Below are 20,708 nucleotides of genomic sequence, written 5' to 3' on the forward strand. Positions count from 1 at the left end.
AGACTGGAATTCATAACTAAGGAGTAGAGAAACAGCAGTAGGTTCTGTGAGGCGCCAGATACAGTGCTGTGATTGATGGGGACAATTTGTCTCAAATGAGAAGGAACACAATCTCTCACAGACATGAAAGTACATAAGCACACACACACAAACACAATACATATGCATAGATCAACACCCTCTCACCAAGGCAGCAGAGTCATACACTTGCACACAATTAGAGTTGATTTCCATTCATTGCATGTCTCCAATGTAGCATTACAATATGCATCACAGTTTTTCAAAAGTTCAGTTTATACAACCAGCACTAACTTCACAAGCTAACTCCTAATATGGGCATGTGTTAGATCACACTTCCTTTGCCTTGTGACTAAAGCGCTATTGATACAGGATTTGTATTACAGAACGTTGGTTATGTAATTATTACCCAAGCATGTCTGTTTTTCCAGTGGACGATTGAGTGGATTTGTTGTACCAAACTGCCCCCTGTAATTATTATTACATTTTTCATTCAAAATGTACCGTTATGACGGAAGCCAGGAGGCTGTTCTAGAAGTGAATATATTTCAAATTGGGATAGCCTAATATTTTCTTTCAGTTCAGAGAAAGTCAAAATAATATCAGTAAGAACCATGAACTGTATGCAAACATTTAATTAACTGGCGTATTTGGCAATTTATCAATTAATAGGCACAATATCATCCGCACTGGGAAAGTTTATATATGACAAAAGATTATTTGTCTGTAGGCTACGTCCATAGCACTTTGTTTTAAGCATTAATTTTTTCCCATGTTCTTACCCAAATTGCGAGCTACACCTGTAAAAATGCTGTAATAACCCTCAAAACACAGGGATAGCGATTCACGCAATTCACACAGGATAACCATTATCAGAGGACCTTGGAGTTTGGCAAAAAATAGGTTATTCTGGCTGGAATTATTACTCTCCCGCCGTGTGACAATTACTGACATGGCAGATTTGCACAGGACTAAAATTACAGATGGTGGTGTGTTGTGCACATAATTACATTACCCGACATCCCCCAGTATAACTAATCCCATCCAAATAGGGTTTAAGACATTTGTATTTCAGAAAGAAAACGTTGAAATATGTTAAGCAATGGATAATGCAAGTCTTGGCAATATACAGTAGGCTTTGCTCCTTCAGGGTAGCTCACTGGCCAAGCAAAGCATCAATATAATATAGCCTACAGGCAGGGAGCGCTGTAAACTATACCAAACCCCCTAAAACAGCAGAACCTTACGCCAACCAACTGTTTAGCTACGCCAGAGTGGTGTTAAGATATCATCACTGAATGCTGATTGGCTGACAGCCGTGGTATATTAGACCGTATACCATGGGTATGACAAAACATGTATTTTTACTGCTCTAATTACATTGGTAACCAGTTTATAATAGCAATAAGGCACCTTGAGGGTTTGTGATGTATCAAATCTTATTGCTCAGATACACATCGTTAGTATTTGTTATTATGAGTGTAGCGAAATGCTTATGCTTCTAGATCCAACAGTGCAGCAGTATCTAACAAATCCACAACAAAATCTAATATCTAACAAATTCCACCACAAAACCTGATAAACACAATCTAGTAAAGGAATGGGATGAGAATATATAAGTATAAAATATATGGATGAGCAGTAAAAGAGCGGCTAAGATGCAATAGATAGTAAAGAATAGATAGTGAAGGATACAGTATACAGTACATACATATGAGATGAGTAATGCAAGATATGTAAACATTCTTAAAGTGACATAATTAAAGTGACATAATTAAAGTGACTAGTGTTCCATTTATTAAAGTGGCCAATGATATCAAGTTTGTAAGTAGGCAGCCACCTCTCTGTGCTAGTGGTGGCTGTTTAACAATCTGATGGCCTTGAGATTGAAAAACAGCTTCTATCTCTCTGTCCCAGCTCTGATGCACCTGTACTGACCTCGCCTTCTGGATGGATGGAAGCAGGGTGAACAGACAGTGGCTCAGGTGATTAGTGACCTTGATGATCTTTTTTGCCTTCCTGTGACATCAGGTGTTGTAGGTGTCCTGGAAGTTTGGCCCCGGTGATGCGTTGTGCAGACCACACCACCCTCTGTAAAGCCCTGTGGTTGTGGGCAGTGCAGTTGCCGTACCAGGCGGTGATGCAGCCAGACAGGATGCTCTCAATTGTGCACCTGTAAAAGTTAGTGAGGGTTTTCGGTGACAAGCCCAATTCTTTCAGCCTCCTGAGGTTGAAGAGGTTACTGTTGTGCCTTCTACACCACACAGTCTGTGTGCGTGAACCATTTAAGTTTGTCGGTGATATGTACACAGAGGAACTTAAAACTTTCTACCTTCTCCACTGCTGTCCTGTCGATGTGGACAGGGGGGTGCTCCCTCTGCTGTTTCCTGAAGTCCACAATGATCTCTTTTGTTTTGCTGACATTGAGTGAGAGGTTATTTTCCTGACACCACACTCCGAGGGCCCTCACCTCCTCCCTGTAGGCCGCCTCGTTGTTGTTGGTAATCAAGCCTACCACTGTTGCGTCGTCTGCAAACTTGATGATTGAGTTGGAGGTGTGCATGGCCATGCAGTTGTGGGTGAACAGGGAGTACAGGAGGGGGCTGAGAACGCACCCTTGTGTTGAGGATCAGCGGAGTGGAGAAGTTTCCTACCTTCACCACCTGGGGGCGGCCTGTCAGGAAGTCCAGGACCCAGTTTCACAGGGAGGGGTCGAGACCCAGGGTCTCAAGCTTAGTGATTAGTTTGGAGGGTGCTACGGTGTTGAATGCTGAGCTGTAGTCAATAAACACCATTCTTACATAGGTATTCCTCTTGTCCATATGCAATAGGGCAGTGTTTAGTGTGATGTCGATTGCATCGTCTGTGGACCTATTGGGGCGGTAAGCAAATTGGAGTGGGTCTAGGGTGACAGGTAGGGTGGAGGTGATATGATCCTTGACTAGTCTCTCAATGCACTTAATGATGACAGAAGCGAGTACTACGGGGCGGTAGTCATTTAGTTCAGTTATCTTAGCTTTCTTGGGAACAGGAACAATGGTGGCCATCTTGAAGCATGTGGGGACAGCAGACTGGGATAGGAATTGATTGAATTTGTCCGTCAACACACCAGCCAGCTGGTCTGCGCTTGCTCTGAGGATGCGGCTAGGGATGCTGTCTGGGCCGGTAGCCTTGCGAGGGTTAACACATTTAAATGTTTTACTCACGTCGGCCACGGAGAAGGAGAGCCCAGAGTCTTTGGTAGCGGGCCGCGTCGGTGGCACTGTATTGTCCTCAAAGCGCACAAAGAAGTTGCTTAATTTGTCTGGAAGCAAGACGTCAATGTCCGCGATGGGGCTGGTTTTCTTTTTGTAATCCATGATTGTCTGTAGACCCTGCCACATACGTCTCGTGTTTGAGCCGTTGAATTGTGACTCCACTTTGTCTCTATACTGACGCTTTGCTTGTTTGATTGCCTTACGGAGGGAATAACTACACTGTTTGTATTCGGCCATGTTTCTAGTCACCTTGCCATGATTAAATGTGGTGGTACGGGCTTGCAGTTTTGCGCAAATGTCAATCCACAGTTTCTGGTTAGGGAAGGTTTTAATAGTACAGTGGGTACAACATCTCCTCTACACTTCCTTATAAATTCGCTCACCGAGTCAAAGTATACGTCAATGTTATTCTCTGAGGCTACCCGGAACATATCCCATTCCACATGATCGAAGCAATCTTGAAGAGTGGAATCCGATTGGTCAGACCAGCGTTGGATAGACCTAAGCACGGGCGCTTCCTGTTTTAGTTTCTGCTTACAGGAAGGTAGCAACAAGATGGAGTCCTGGTCGGATTTGCCAAATGTAGGGCGGGGGAGGGCCTTGTATGCATCGCGCAAGTTAGAGTAGCAATGGTTGAGCTTGTTACTAGCTCGTTTACTGCAATCAATATGCTGATCGAATTTAGGTAGCCTGGTTCTCAAATTAGCTTTGATAAAATCACCAGCTACAATAAATACAGGCTCAGGATATATGGTTTCCAGTTTGCATAAAGTCCAGTGAAGTTCTTTGATGGCCGTCTCGGTATCCGCTTGCGGGGTGACATACCCGGCTGTGACAATAACCAAAGAGAGTTCTCTTGGGAGATAATACAGTCGGCATTTGATTGTGAGGAATTCTAGGTCAGGTGAACAAAAGGACTTGAGTTATTGTATGTTGTTACAATTACACCATGAGTCGTTAATCATGAAACATACACTCCCGCCCTTCTTCTTACCGGAGAGATGTTTATTCCTGCGTGTTGCACTGAAAATCTCGTTGGCTGTACAGACTCCGACAGAATGTCCCCAGCTAGCCATGTTTCTGTGAAACAGAGTATGTTATAATCCTGGATACCTCTTTGGAAAGCATCTCTTGCCCTGATTTTGTCAACTTTGATAACTAGGGACTGGACATTAGCGAGTAATATACTCGGAAGCGGTGGGTGGTGTGAACGCATACAAAGCCTCACTAGAAGACCACACCGACACCCTCTCCTCTGGTGGCGTTGTTTTGGGTTGGCCTCTGGAATCAGTTCAAATGCCCTGGGAGGTGCAGACAAAGGATCTGCTTTGGGAAAGTCATATTCCTGGTCGTAGTGCAGGTTGTGCTGGTAAGTTGACATCTCTCTGATATCCAATAGATCTTCCCGGCTGAATGTAATAACACTTAAGATTTTCTGGGCTACCAATGTAAGAAATAATACATAAAAAAACTAAATACTGCACAGTTTCCTAAGGACTAGAAGCGAAGCTGCCATCTCTATTGGTGGGACTGTAGCTGGTCTATTTAAGCAATAAGGCCCAAGAAGGTGTGGTATATGGCTAATATACCATGGCTAAGGGCAGTTTTTAGGCACGACACCTCCTTGGGCCTTATTGCTTAAGTAGACCAGCTACAGTCCTGTGTATTTCAGTTGGTAGAGCATGGCGCTTGCAATTCCAGGTTTGTGGGTCCGATTCCCACGGGGGACTAGTATGAAGAGAAAAAAAAGCATTGAAAATGTATGCACTCACTACTGTAAGGGAACACTCCCCTGAAATGGACAAAAATGAATGGGATCTTATTGGCACTGTACGAAACATATACACGATGTACAATACCACTCAAATGGACGTCATTTAATTCAAAACTAATTGCAAATGCCATATGGCAAATGCCAAGTGTCACACAGCAAAAATCCAATAGATGGCGAGTGCGCTCCATCGTAAATTTTCTTATTGCAAATGTAACACAAGTCAAGCCAGTAAAATGTAGAAAATTAGATTTTACTTTCAAAATCGTATCACCCTCTTAAGAAAGTGCTTTCTGGACCGTTTTTCGAAATTCTTTCAATTTTTTGGTCAATTGCACATGTATAAGAACAGTATGAACATACTTTTCTCATATTTTATTGTCATATGTTTTGTCCATTTGCAATATGATTTCATAGGAAGTCAAAAGTCAAATTCAAAAGTCTGTGAACCTTTGCCAAATGCCATAAGAAATGTCCAAATGCAATATGAAAGTATTGAAAGTGCCAAATCAGGATGTTATGTCCATTTGCCACGATCATAGGAAGTCAGTTTACAAACCCAAAAGTCAGTGAACCATGTCCAAATGGCATTTATACTGAGCAAATTATATATAGCACTATGGTAAGCCATGAATCAACCTAGATGGTCTATTTGATGAGGGAGAAGTGGGACGCTGTTGTTTTTTAACGATTTTTTGAAAAACGTCCAAAATGACCAGGGCCTACCCCAATGAGGATGGGTACTGGTGGAGGGTGCTCCCTACCCAACCATAGACCCCTTGCTCCCCCCTAAAGGCATTAAAAAAACATTTTAAAATGTGCTTCTGGTAACACATTCCAATCACCAGGTGCACGGCTGTCCATTTGCAATATATTTCAATGGGCATTTACCATCATGAATTTGACATGCTCAAAAATACTGCAGAAATGCAAAATTGACTGGCCCGATGAACTTGGGATGGCCGGGCAGTGATAGTGGTTCCTCTCCATCGCTCATTGTGTTGATTTCATCATGTCCATTTGGTGATGTTTTTTCACTGTTGAATCATATTGCAAATGTACTGTCCATTTGCAGTATGTTTCAATGGCATTTACCATCACGAATTTGACATGCTCAAAAATACTGCAGGAATGCAAAATTGACTGGCCCGATGAACTCGGGATGGCCGGGCAGTGATTGTGGTTCCTCTCCATTGCTCATTGGTGGTGATTTCAGAATGTCAATTTGGTGATCGTCTATCAATGTTTAAACATATTGCAAATGGACAAAAGTCAGCCAGCAAGTCACCGTCCATCAGTCAATTAGATATCATTCTGATACCAAACTGATACAAACTGACACCACACCCACTTTTTCAAACTCGTTTAGAAGCCAACTATCACATATTTCAGAGCAGGCACAAACTTCACAGCGCCTTCTGTTTAAACCATAATAAAAACACAAAACACGTAGTTACTATCTAGCTGCGGGTCCAGTTCTGACATTATATGTAGGCCTAGCTGAGGCGACCCGAATCCCAAGTTTCGGCTCGATAGGTCATTTGGAGCCCGAGCAGCAACCTTAATTGATGCTGAAAATCCACATTTTCCGGGCGTTGCAATGGGGTCCTTGAATGAGCTATCGGACAGAAACGTTGGGGTCCGTCTCTATGGGCCGAGGCGGTTTCAATGCACCTAGTCTTATGACTCTGGGACTTTTCTAAATGTTGTCATTTCGTAATGGTCGAAATGAATTTAAGTTATTGCAAATGTACGAGGCTGTTTCTCAGTTTAAGAACCTTCTAGAGCCACATAACTTGATAGTGCACCTATCAACTTGAGCTCTAGAACAGGTTTCTAAAGTCCTAGGTCTGACGATTCTTTGATAGTTCGAACAAAGGTAACTAAAGCAGGCTCTGTGTGTCTCTAAGCCCCATACTGTGTCACTCCATCCTTGCTGTGTGTGTGTGTGAGTTTTTCTTGGAAATCTGATGGGATAAATGACTGATTTACAGTTCATGAGGGTTGCCTAATCACATATTTGAAGTTTTGGAAAGATCTGACCTTTTTAACCTTTCGAAACAGCCCCTATGACCCCAATTTAAGGCACTTCCAGTTGGCACAGGAAGTTGAAAGTAAACATCCTCATTGGGGTAGGCTTTTACAGTATCCTGAGTTTTAAGTCTATGTTAAAGAACTGACTGATTTACACAGGGTTGAATGCAGTGATTATCACAAACTGCAGGGTTGGTACATCAAAACTCTGAATTTAACCTCTTCCGGTTGCTCCAGGAAGCTTAGAATCAACCCAGGTAGACCTCATATTGGCCTAATGAATTGTCATCGAAGACAGGTTCATAAGGCATTCATAACCCACATAGGCTTCAGGTTGAATTTAGAGGAGAAGGCAATGTATTACTATGGGGAGAGATGTCATTGTAAACTGTTTGATGTAAATACCTTCTTTTCACTGTTAAGGGTTAATGCCACATGGTCAAGATTAGGCGTGCACAGATTGGGAGGACCTCAGGAACTGTCCTGAGGTCGAATTGTGCTTCTAACCCTAATGGTTCTCTTGCTGTCACCCAAAAGCACCTGCAATTTAGAGCCAGGCTTCATTATGGGCCTACTTTTTTCATGGTTGCTGCGCTCAGACCGAGCAAGCTACGGTCAAGCGGGGCATCTCGTTGAACTCGGCACAGTCTAGAGATTATGGTAATGCCATTGCAGGCTCTGTGTGTCTTTAAGCCCCGCACTGTGTCACACCATCCTTTATGTGTGTGTGTGTGAGAGAGTTTTTTCTTTGACATCTGTTGGGAGCAATTACTGATTTACAGTTCATGAGGGTTGCCTAATCACACATTTGAAGTTTTGGGAAGATCTGCCCTTTTTAACCCTTCGAAACAGCCCCTATGACCCCAATTTAAAGCACTTCCAGGTGGCACATAAACTGAAAGTGAATACCTATCCTCCTTGGAGTAGCCTCTTACAGAATATTGAGTTTTAAGTCTTTATGTTTAAGAACTGACTGATTTACAGAGGGTTGAATGAGTGTGTGTGATTTCAGAAAATCACAGAAATCTCGCAGAGCTCCGAAACCCACCTTAGCAGATTGGTCTGAACACATCGCAACTGGATCTGTAACATTTTTGGAAAAAAAACATTTCTTTGTGCATCACCAATTGTACATTGTATGATTTCTCTTAAATTACGATAGATAAATGGCTGGTTCTTTTTTTCCTGACACCGTAGGTTCAAGTACTTTGACGTGAAGCGGTCAAATTAGCGCTCTATTTTCATTTTTGACCTTTAATCCCAGAAAAATGGCCTTAACCTCTTGGGGCTAGGTGGGACGCTAGCGTGCCACCCGTGGTGCACTCCATCAACAGCAGGTGCATTTCAAGAGCGGCAAATTTGAATCCAAATAAATGTCAAAATTCAAATTTTTCAAAAATACAACTATTTTACACCATTTGAAAGATAAACATCTCCTTAATCTAACCACGTTTTACGATTTCAAAAAGGTTTTACGGCGAAAGCATAAATTTAGAGTATGTTAGGACAGTACATTTACAAGAGTTGTGTGTAATGTTTTGTCAAGTCAAAGACAGGGTCACCAAAACCATAAAACCAGCTAAAATGATGCACTAACCTTTTACAATCTCCATCAGATGACACTCCTAGGACATTATGTTAGACAATGCATGCATTTTTAGTTCTATCAAGTTCATATTTATATCCAAAAACAGCGTTTTACTATGGCATTGATGTTGAGGAAATCGTTTCCCTCCAATAACCGGCAGTCAAGTCAGCGTCACAAATTAAATAATTAAAATTAGAAAACATTGGTAAAATATTATATTGTCATTTAAAGAATTATAGATTTACATCTCTTGAACGCAATCAACTTGCCAGATTTAAAAATAACGTTACTGGGAAATCACACTTTGCAATAATCTGAGCACTGCGCCCAGAAAAATACGCGTTGCGATACAGACTAGACGTCATGTTGGGGAGATCTAAAATCGAAAATACTATGTAAATAATCCATTACCTTTGATTCTCTTCATCAGATGTCACTTCCAGGTATCACAGGTCCATAACGAATGTAGTTTTGTTCAAAAAAGCTCATCATTTATGTCCAAAAATCTCCGTCTCGTTAGCACATGATGTAAGCCAGCCGGACTTCTCGTCATGAACGAGGGGAAAAAATATATTTCCGTTCGTTCAAACATGTCAAACGTTGTATAGCATAAATCATTAGGGCCTTTTTTAACCAGAACATGAATAATATTCAAGGTGGACGAATGCATACTCTTTTATAACGTATTGGAACGAGGGTACCCAACATGAACTCGCGCGCAAGGTGTCTAATGGGCCATCATCGTTCCATGGCTCTTGTTCGGTCAGATCTCCCTCCAGAAGACTCAAAACACTTTGTAAAGGCTGGTGACATCTAGTGGAAGCAATAGGAAGTGCCAAAATATTCCTAAACCCCTGTGTTTTTCAATGGGATAGGTTTAAAGTCAATACAACACATCAGGTATCCACTTCCTGTCAGAAAATGTCTCAGGGTTTTGCCTGCCAAATGAGTTCTGTTATACTCACAGACACCATTCAAACAGTTTTGGAAACTTTAGAGTGTTTTCTATCCATATATAATAAGTATATGCATATTCTAGTTACTGGGTAGGATTAGTAACCAGATTAAATCGGGTACATTTTTTTTATCCAGACGTGCAAATGCTGCCCCCTAGACCCAACAGGTTAAATTGTTGCTTGTTAGCAGGAATCAGGAGGATGGAATTATGGTCAGATTTGCCAAATGGGGGGCGAGGGACAGCTTTGTACGCGTCTCTGTGTGTGGAGTAAAGGTGGTCTAGAGTTTTTTCCCCCTGATGCATCTGCAGCATGCACAGTGAGAGTGCCCTAAACTTACAAAAAAACTAAACCTACAAATAGCCTACCTGAGCTGAAGGATGATGTCTAACAGTATACACCGGTATGACATGAGAATAATAAATTATGACCTGATAACAAGAGAAATAGACCCCATAGATTACAAGAATAAGCCTGCACATGTGTCTGAAAAAATCTCTAACAGACCTTCCATAAGAGGCAATGAACGCCAGATAGACAATAACTCCAATTTATGCACCACACCAAACGCACTGCAACTGCCTCTGCAACCCAATGCTGGAAGGCAAACACAGCATTTCATTGGAAATGAATAATTCTGGTGTACCAAAATGCATTGATGCTGTCGGTGTGATCGAAGCGTTAGAGTGACTTGCGGTGGTAGTCACACCAACTGTAAATGTTTTGCAAATCATTGACCAAGGTTATTATCTTGCAACCTATTCCCTTACCCACTAAGATATACAATGGCTTGCGAAAGTATTCACTACCCTTGGTATTTTTACTATTTTCTTGCCTTACAACCTGGAATTAAAATGGACTTTGGGGGGGTTTGTGTCATTTGATTTACACAACATGCCTACCACTTTGAAGATGCAAAATATTTTTTATTGTGAAACAAACAAGAAATAAGACAAAAAAAACAGAAAACTTTAGCGTGCTTAACTATTCATCCCCCCAAAGTCAATACTTTGTAGAGACACCTTTTGCAGCAATTACAGCTGCAAGTCTCTTGGGGTATGTCTCTATAAGCTTGGCACATCTAGCCACTGGGATTTTTGGCCATTCTCAAAGCAAAACTGCTCCAGCTCCTTCAAGTTGGATGGGTTCCGCTGGTGTACAGCAATCTTTAAGTCATACCACAGATTCTCAATTGGATTGAGGTCTGGGCTTTGACTAGGCCACTCCAAGACATTTAAATGTTTCCCCTTAAACCACTCAAGTGTTGCTTTAGCAATATGCTTAGGGTCATTGTCCTGCTGGCAGGTGAACCTCCGTCTCAGTCTGAAATCTCTGGAAGACTAAAACAGGTTTCCCTCAAGAATTTCCCTGTATTTAGCGCCATCCATCATTCCTTCAATTCTGACCAGTTTCCCAGTCCCTGCCGATGAAAAACATCCCCACAGCATGATGCTGCCACCACCATGCTTCACTGTGGGGATTGTGTTCTCAGGGTGATGAGAGGTGTTGGGGTTGTGCCAGACATAGTGTTTTCCTTGATGGCCAAAAAGCTACATTTTTGTCTCATCTGACCAGAGTACCTTCTTCCATATTTTTGGGGAGTCTCCCACGTGCCTTTTGGCGTACACCAAACGTGTTTGCTTATTCTTTTCTTTAAGCAATGGCTTTTTTTCTGGACACTCTTCCGTAAAGCCCAGCTCTGCGGAGTGTACGGCTTACAGTGGACCTATGGACAGATACTCCAATCTCCGCTGTGGAGCTTTGCAGCTCCTACAGGGGTATCTTTGGTCTCTTTGTTCCCTCTCTGATTAATGCCCTCCTTGCCTGGTCTGTGAGTTTTGGTGGGCGGCCCTCTTTTGGGAGGTTTGTTGTGGTGACATATTGTTTAATTTTTTTATAATGGATTTAATGGTGCTCTGTGGGATGTTCAAATTTTCAGATATTTTTTTATAACCCAACCCCGATCTGTACTTCTCCACAACTGTTTGGAGAGCTCCTTGGTTTTCATAGTGCCGCTTGGTTGGTGGTGCCCCTTGCTTAGTGGTGTTGCATACTCTGGGGCCTTTCAGAAAAGGTGTATATATACTGAGATCATGTGACAGATCATGTGACACTTAGATTGCACACTGGTGGACTTTATTTAACTAATTATGTGACTTCTGAAGGTAATTGGTTGCACCAGATCTTATTTAGGGGCTTCATAGCAAAGGAGGTGAATACATATATGCACCCACCACTTTTCAGTTTTTAATTTTTTGTTGTTGTTGGGGGAACAAGTTATTTTTTTCATTACACTTCACCAATTTGGACTATTTTGTGTATGTCCCTTACATGCAATCCAAATAAAAATCAATTTAAATTACAGGTTGTTTTTCCAGACCTCAAATTCTGTCATCTGATGTGGTTTAAGCATTGACATGGACTCAAAAGATACAATTATTAATAAAGAAAGACTGAAAATGTAATATTGAGAGTACATTTTTTTTAAAGATACAAAACCAGGATTATTTTTGAAAGAATTCAGGAAAATTCAGAAAGAAAGTTTTACGGGGCCCCTTGGAGTTGTTTTTTAACATACCTAGTAAACAGAAAACACATCTCTTGTACACCAAGGGGAAGAGAAGAATGTGCCTATTTGAAAGCTAGCTCGCGACATATAAAATGTTTTTAATGTAGCTCTCATGCTAGAAAAGGTTAGAGACCCCTGCGCTTCATTGACACAGGCTTCCATGTACTGTTGACATTGAATCAGTAAGACAGCAAGAGGTGAAGTCAATGGTCATTGTAAGATATACATTACCAGTCAAAAGTTTGGAAGCATTCCAGGTGAAGCTGGTTGAGAGAATGCCAAGAGTGTGCAAAGCTGTCATCAAGGCAAAGGGTGGCTACTTTGAAGAATCTCAAGTATAAAATATATTTTGATTTGTTTAACACTTTTTTGGTTACTTCATGATTCCATATGTGTTATTTCATAGTTTTGTTGTCTTCACTATTATTCTACAATATAGAAAATAGTCAAAATAAAGAAAACCCTTGATTGAGTAGGTGTGTCCAAACTTTTGACTGGTACTGTATGTCTGGGAGAATAGATTTTCTTTAGATTTCAGTGTTAGTGAGCCAACCAGAGAGACAACAGAAAGACGGTAAAGTGAGTGATAGATGGACGGTCCACAACTGAATCCATCATCTGGATCAGATAGTAGACGGAGAGGAGCCTACACTACTCACTCCATCCACCAGAATCAGTAGTGATGGAGCTGCCTCTGGAATCTAACCAGGTACCCATCCATTCCCAGGCACAGAAGGGAACAGGGGTGTTAATGAGATGTGGGCATGTTGCCCATGGAGGCAGTAGCTGTAGCAGTTTGATGAATTCTTTGTTCCTCACCAGGATTTCTCCTCCTCCACTGAAATAATCGTAAAGTCATTCCACAGTCCACACTGATTTGTGTTTCAGCCTGCAGGTAGGGAGGGATATATCTGTGGATGCATGTGTGTAAATGAGAGAGAAGAAAAGTTAAGACAGAGGCTGGAGGACGTTGTATGTGTGTGTGTGTGTGTGTGTGTGTGTGTGTGTGTGTGTGTGTGTGTGTGTGTGTGTGTGTGTGTGTGTGTGTGTGTGTGTTTGTTTGTTTGTTTGTGATCCACTTTCAAAAGAACCTCAACCCATTAGCACCTGGTAAATCACACCTAAACTCTACACTGTCAGAATTACAGAGCATTTCAAGCCCATTCTGTGTACTAAGACCATAATATATTTATTACAGAAACCGGGACCATCTTCTCATCGTGGATCCCGAACAAAATGGACTGCGTCTCAAAATGGCACCCTATATCGTGCACTACTTTTGGCCAGAGCCCTTTTACTATGTAAGGAATAGGGTGCCATTTTAGGAACTACTTTTCAGAATGGAATGAAAAATGAATTATTGATTGAATAACGGCACAATGCAATTTGAACATGTCGCACGTCACGACTCATCAGCCCAAGGTGGCTGAGTTCAAACTACTCAGGAGAAATATCTGTTTATGATATTCATAAGAAAGAATACAAAGGAAATGTATTCAAAGAAGAAAATGTGAGAAAGAGGAATATTGTAGAATGCTGGTATCCATTGCCCATCTGCATAAAAGGCAAACATGTTCTGGGAGATGGGAGTGTAGTGAATGAGCTTGAATAAGGTCATGCAGGAAGTTATGACACTTAAAAACGTCAGAGTCCCCTATAACCTTTAGCCGACCTTTAACCTCTGGCAGTTTAACATGGATGTAGATCACAGCAGGATGCGAGGAAGAGAGAGAGAACGAGAGAGGGGGGTGACAGTTAGAGAGACAGATGAAAAGAAAGAGAGACAGAGGTTTCCGTTTTAGCCACAAGGCATGTGACGTTGATATCAACGCTAACGCTGTTCTGTGGTGTGTGTGTGTGTGTGTGTGACGAGCATGCCTGTTGTTGGCCTGTGAGTCAGGTTTTAACATGTGGTTGCAGAGGAGATTCATCCTGCCTGGAGATGGAACAACCCACAGAAATAGAATTCCTAGAATGGTTCTCATTCAGATTGCCATGGTCTGAGGGGGAGCCCTAGCTAATGACTGTGATGGTAATAGTCTTTGGCATGATGTACTGTTATGCCCCTGAGTGTCTAAGTAGTGTGGCACAAACGGATCGGATTTGAAATGTAACTGTAAGTGTTCCCAAGCTCTATCAGACACTGTCTGTTTTTCCTCTCATAACTATGGGGTTAAGATTTAGAAGCTCTGAAAACCTACAGTATGACATAATGAAAAGCAAATAAAACAAACGCCAGTTTCGTGACTATGCAGCCATCTGTTGAAAAAATATCTAAATTGTCTGAATAGAGAATTACCTATTCAGAGGGGCCTCCTCTTTACAATGCTCAAAAACCAGAAAGGGCCTGCCCTAAGCTGATATTGCTTTAGGAAAATGAGACATAACATTTTCTTCAGTCAGACAAGTATTTTACTTCCTTCAGACATCACTGACCTTCAGCTTGGGGGAGGAGTGTGGAGACAGGGGACCCGGGAGGCTGGAGGAAGTGGCGGTGAGGCAGCAGGGGGAGGCAGGGGAGATGGAAGAGATGGTGGGGGATGAGGCCTGGGGGAGATGGGGAAACTGGAAAGAAAGACTGGCAGATGCCAAGCTAAGGACTAAATGGAGGTGGCAGCAGACTAGACCAGAGAAGAACTACTGTCACTCAAGGGGGGGGTAAAGCCTGGTAGCCCTGCCTTGGAGTCCAACACTCACATAGCTACAGAGAGGGGGAGAGGTTGCCTCAGGTCAGATAGAAAAAAATTCATCTTAAAAACATTATTTTAACTTAGGTGAAATGGTAAGTTGACGATGTGTCATATACTTTACATACAGCACATATGACATACTGTACATGTACTGTACATAGGCAAAGTGAGTCATGTCAAGTGACTGTAGTTGTTTCTGTAGGTCGTGAAAATGTTTGGGATTTCACTGCCCCTCATGAAAGCTGTTCACATTCAGTGCAAACATTGTGGAATTGTATGTGAGACATAGTAGAATTGTCCTTGAGATGTAATGGTGTACAGTTGGCTATATGAGTGGTTTGATCTCCAGAATCTAAACAATGAAGATGTTGGCACAGAAGCCAATATAAATTACTGTATAATCACAGTCCTTTACTCTGTTTTTGTCCCCCATATTTTAAAACCCACTCACAAGTCACAATAATGTCTAAATGTATATAATCCATAAAAGTCCATGTGAATTATCCATATTATTGTGCATTGCTACATTTTCAATGTGTTCAAAAGGAAGGGATTGATTTCATCCTGGATGTATTCTTTTTATGCCTTTTAACTTCTTTTTGTCTTTTTTTTTCTTTTTAAACATTTTCTTTTATTTTCTTATTATTTTTTTGGTGGGTGGCAGGTAGCCTTGTGGTTAGAGCGTTGGGACAGTAACCAAAAGGTTGCTGGATCAAATCCGCGAGCTGACCATGTAAAAATCTGTCGTTCTGCCTCTGAACAAGGCAGTTAACCCAGTTAACCCAGGCCGTCATTGTAAATAAGAATTTGTTCTTAACTGACTTGCCTGGTTAAATAAGGTTACATAACTGGCTGCTACTACTGTTGCCAAGCAGCTCTCACAGAGGCTTTAGTTTAGGGATTGAACACGTAGGCAATGGGACTTGCTTTAACAACTTGTTTCATTGAAATTTTGGGTAGGTTATAGATATCAGTCTGGACCAGCTGTCTGCCACTCAGGTGGCAGATGGATATGAAAAAGGAAGGAGAAAGGGAGGATGACATCCTGTGTGGAAATAGAGAGGGAGAAAAAAAGAGAGAATGTCCTAGGTGCAAATGGAGGTGCCTTGACACCTCTGGGAGCTCATTAGAGAGGTAGTGATCAAATCAAATGCTATTTGTCACATGGGCCGAATACAACAGGTGTAGACCTTACTGTGAAGTGCTTCCTTACAAGCCCTTAACCAACAATGCAGTTCAAGAAATAAGAGTTTAGAAAATATTTACTAAATAAACTAAGGTAAAAAAATGTAATAAAAAGTAAAACAATAAAATAACAATAACGAGGCTATACACAGGGGGTGCCGGTACCGAGTCAATGTGTAGGGGTAAAGGTTAGTCGAGGTAATTTGTACATGTAGGTAAGGGTAAAGTGACTATGCATAGATAATAAACAGTGAGTGGCAGCAGTGTAAAAACAAAGGGGGGGGGGGGGGTCAATGTAAATATTCCTGGTGGCCATTTGATTAATTCTTCAGCAGTATTATGGCTTGGGGGTAAGAGCTGTTAAGGAGCCTTTTGGACCTAGACTTGGCACTCCAATACTGCTTGCCGTGCGTAGCAGATAGAACAGTCTATGACTTAGGTTACTGGAGTCTTCAACAATTTTTTGGGGCCTTCCTCTGACAAGTATAAACTCTCACCTAGTATAAACAGTTGAAGTTGGAAGTTTGCATACACTTAGGTTGGAGTCATTAAAACTCGTTTTTCAGTCACTCCACAAATGTATTGTTAACAAACTAGTGTTGGCAAGCCGGTTAGGACATCTACTTTGTGCATGACGCAAGTAATTTTTCCAACATTTGTTTACAGACAGATTATTTCACTTATAATTCACTGTATCACAATTCCTGTGGGTCAGAAATTTACATACACTAAGTTGACTATCTTGAAACGGCTTGGAAAATTCCAGAAAATGATGTCATGGCTTTAGAAGCTTCATATAGGCTAATTGACACCATTTGAGTCAATTGGAGTTGTACCTGCGGATGTATTTCAAGGCTTACCTTCAAACTCAGTGCCTCTTTGCTTGACATCATGGGAAAATCTAAAGAAATCAGCCAAGACCTCAGAAAAACTATTGTAGACGTCCAAAAGTCTGGTCCATCCTTTGGAGCAATTTCCAAATGCCTGACGGTACCATGTTCATCTGCACAAACAATAGTACACAAGTATAAATACCATGGGACCACGCAGCCGTCATACCGCTCAGGAAGGAGACACGTTCTGTCTCCTAGAGATGGACATACTTTGGTGCGAAAAGTGCAAATCAATCCCAGAACAACAGCAAAGGACCTTGTGAAGATGCTGGAGGTAAAAGGTATAAAAGTATCTATATCCAGAGCAAAACTAGTCCTATATCGACATAACCTGAAAGGCCACTCAGCAAGGAAGAAGCCACTGCTCCAAAACCGCCATAAAAAAGCCAGACTACGGTGTGTAACTGCACATGGGGACAAAGATCGTACTTTTTGGAGAAATGTCTTCTGGTCTGATGACAAAAAAATAGAACTGTTTGGCCATAATGACAAAAAGGGGAAAGCTTGCAAGCCGAAGAACACCATCCCAACCGTGAAGCACGGGGGTGGCAGCATCATGTTGTGAGTGTGCTTTGCTGCAGGAGGGACTGGTGCACTTCACAAAATAGATGGCATCATGAGGAAGGAACATTATGTGGATATATTGAAGCAACATCTCAAGACATCAGTCAGGAAGTTAAAGCTTGGTCGCAAATGGGTCTTCCAAATGAGCAATGACCCCAAGCATACTTCCAAAGTTGTGGCAAAATGGCTTAAGGACAACAAAGTCAAGGTATTGAAGTGGCCTTCACAAAGCCCTGACCTCAATCCCATAGAAATTTTGTGAGCAGAACTGAAAAAGCATGTGCGAGCAAGGAGGCCTACAAACCTGACTCAGTTACACCAGCTTTGTCAGGAGGAATGGGCCAAAGTTCACCCAACTTATTGGGGGAAGCTTGTGGAAGGCTACCCGAAACGTTTGACTCAAGTTAAACAATTTAAAGGCAATGCTACCAAATACTAATTGAGTGTATGTAAACTTCTGACCCACTGGGAATGTGATAAAAAAAATAAAAGCTGAAATAAATCATTCTCTCTACTATTATTCTGACATTTCATTAAATGTCAGGAATTGTGAAATGCTGAGTTTAGGTGTATTTGGCTAAGGTGTATGTAAACTTCTGACTTCAACTGTAGGTCCTGGATGTCAGAACGCTTGGCCCCAGTGATGTACTGGGCCGTTCGCACAACCCTCTGCAGCGCATTGCGGTCACATGCCGAGCAGTTGCCATACCAGGCAGTGAAGCAAACGGTCAGGATGCTCTCGATGGTGCAACTGTAGTAATGTTTTTATCTTGGTTTTATGTGTCTGTCTGTGAGGACGTCCAGTTGGTTTAGGCTTAGAGTGACTTCATTTTACACAGGTTTCTACAAGTGTCATTGGGTGCTGTATTCACACTGAATCAAGAATAGTGTAGAGTAGACACAGAAATCCTCTCTCAAACAGTCACACACACACACAAATACGGAGTGAAACACCTACACAAAGAGAGACTTCAGTGAAAATGAAAACACGCAATAGGAAACCCTTCACTCATGCTTCTACCCTTGACACCCATGGAAACATACAATGATCGAGAAAGACACTATACTTCATCACTGAAAAGACAATGAAGTTTTCCTATCTGAACATAGAGAGAACATTTTCCATCATCACAAGAGCACAGTTGAAGATTGTGATTGTCATTGCTCCTCTAGTGATACAGTATGTACCCAATAAAAGGAAAAACCACGTCATGTCTTTTAGAGCACAAGCTGAATCCAAAGACTCAGCTGTACATTTGGCTAAGTTTATCCACTAAGAGTCCGACCTCTCCAGCAACAGTCAATGCACTAACTGTAAATGTTTGAGGAATGTACTCCAAAGACTTCTGAGATGTGTAACAACCAAAAAACTCAATCATGTTTTTCAAAGATTTAGCATCATCTACACTGATCTAAAATATTAACACAACATGAAAAGTGTTGGTACCATGTTTCATGAGCAGAAATAAAAGATCCCCGAAATGTTCCATAAGAACAAAAAGGCTATTTCGCTGACATTATTTGCACACGTGTTTACATCCCTGAGCTGTTGCCAGAGAATTGAATGTTAATTTCTCTACCATAAACCTCCTCCAACATAGTTTTAGAGAATTTGGCAGTATGTCCAACCAGCCTCATAACCGCAGACCAAGTGTAACCACGCCAGCCCAGGACCTCCACATCCGGCTTCTTCCCCTACGGGATCGTCTTGAGACCAGCCACCTGGACAAGTGATGAAACAATCGAAGAATTTCGGCACAAACTGTCAGAAACCATCTGAGGGAAGCTCATCTGCTTGCTCGTCGTTCTCACCAGGGACTTGACCTGACTGCAGTTTGTAGTCGTAACCAACTTCAGTGGGCAAATACTCACCTTCGATGGCCACTGGCATGCTGGAGAAGTGTGCTCTTCTTGGATGAATCCCAGTTTCAACTGTACTGGGCACATGGCAGGCAGCATGTATGGCATCGTGTGGGCAAGCGGATTGCTGAGGTCTACGTGGTCAACAGAGTGCCCCATGGTGGCGGTGGGGTTATAGTATGTGCAGGCATAAGCTACGGACAATGAACACAATTATATTTTACCGATGGAAATTTGAATGTTTGAGATACCCTGACGAGATCCTGAGGCCTAATGTTGTGTCATTCATCTGCCGCCATCACCTCATGTGTCAGCATGTTAATGCATGGCCCCATGTCGCAAGGATCTGTAAACAATTCCTGGAAGCTGAAAATGTCCCAGTTATTCCATGGCCTGTATACTCACCAGACATGTCACCCATTGGAGCATGTTTTGGATAATCTGGATCGACGTGTACGACAGCGAGTTCCACTTTCCGCCAATATCCAGTAACTTCGCACAGCTATTGAAGAGGAGTGGGACAACATTATACAGGCCACAGTCAACAGCCTGATCAACTCTATTTGAAGGAGATGTGTTGTGCTGCATCAGGCAAATGGTGGTCACACCAGATACTGACTGGTCTTCTGATCCATGCCCCTACCTTTTTTTTAAGGTATATGTGTTTATATTTTTGTTCAGTGTAATATTCCACTGCTTGTGGCTCTGATGGTATTGCCTAAGTACCATGATTTAGGTCAAATAATTAACCTTATAAGCATTCACAGACAACATAATAAAATGGTTTAGTTCTGGTATTCTCAATATTGACCAGAGCCTTATAGACTAGTCACAAGTTATGGACTAGAATACAGTGCCTTCAGAAAATATTCATACCCCGTGATTTATTTTATATTTTGTCATGTTATAGCCTGAATTCAAACTGGATTAAATATATATTTTTCTCACTCATCTACACACAATACACCATAACGACAAAGTGAAAACATGTCTTAGAAATTCTTATAAATGTATTGAAAATTAAATACAGAAATATCTAATTCACACCCCTGAGTCAATACTTTGCAGAAGCACCTTTGGTGGCGATTACAGCTGTGAGTCTTTTTGGGTCAGTCTGTAAGAGCTTTGCACACCGGGATGGTACAATATTTCAGCTTGGTCTCATAGACTAGACGTAACATAGTAAATGTAAATCCGGGACAGTCAAATGAATATGATATGTTACATTTGGTATGGTTACATAAGACAGATGGTAACTTAAGGTGAACATCTAGCAACCCAAAGATTGCGATCTTAAGCATATTTGCTGATTAGCAACTTTTC

Source organism: Salmo salar, chromosome ssa14, assembly GCF_905237065.1.
Source record: "Salmo salar chromosome ssa14, Ssal_v3.1, whole genome shotgun sequence".
In the NCBI taxonomy this organism is placed as follows: Eukaryota; Metazoa; Chordata; class Actinopteri; order Salmoniformes; family Salmonidae; genus Salmo; species Salmo salar.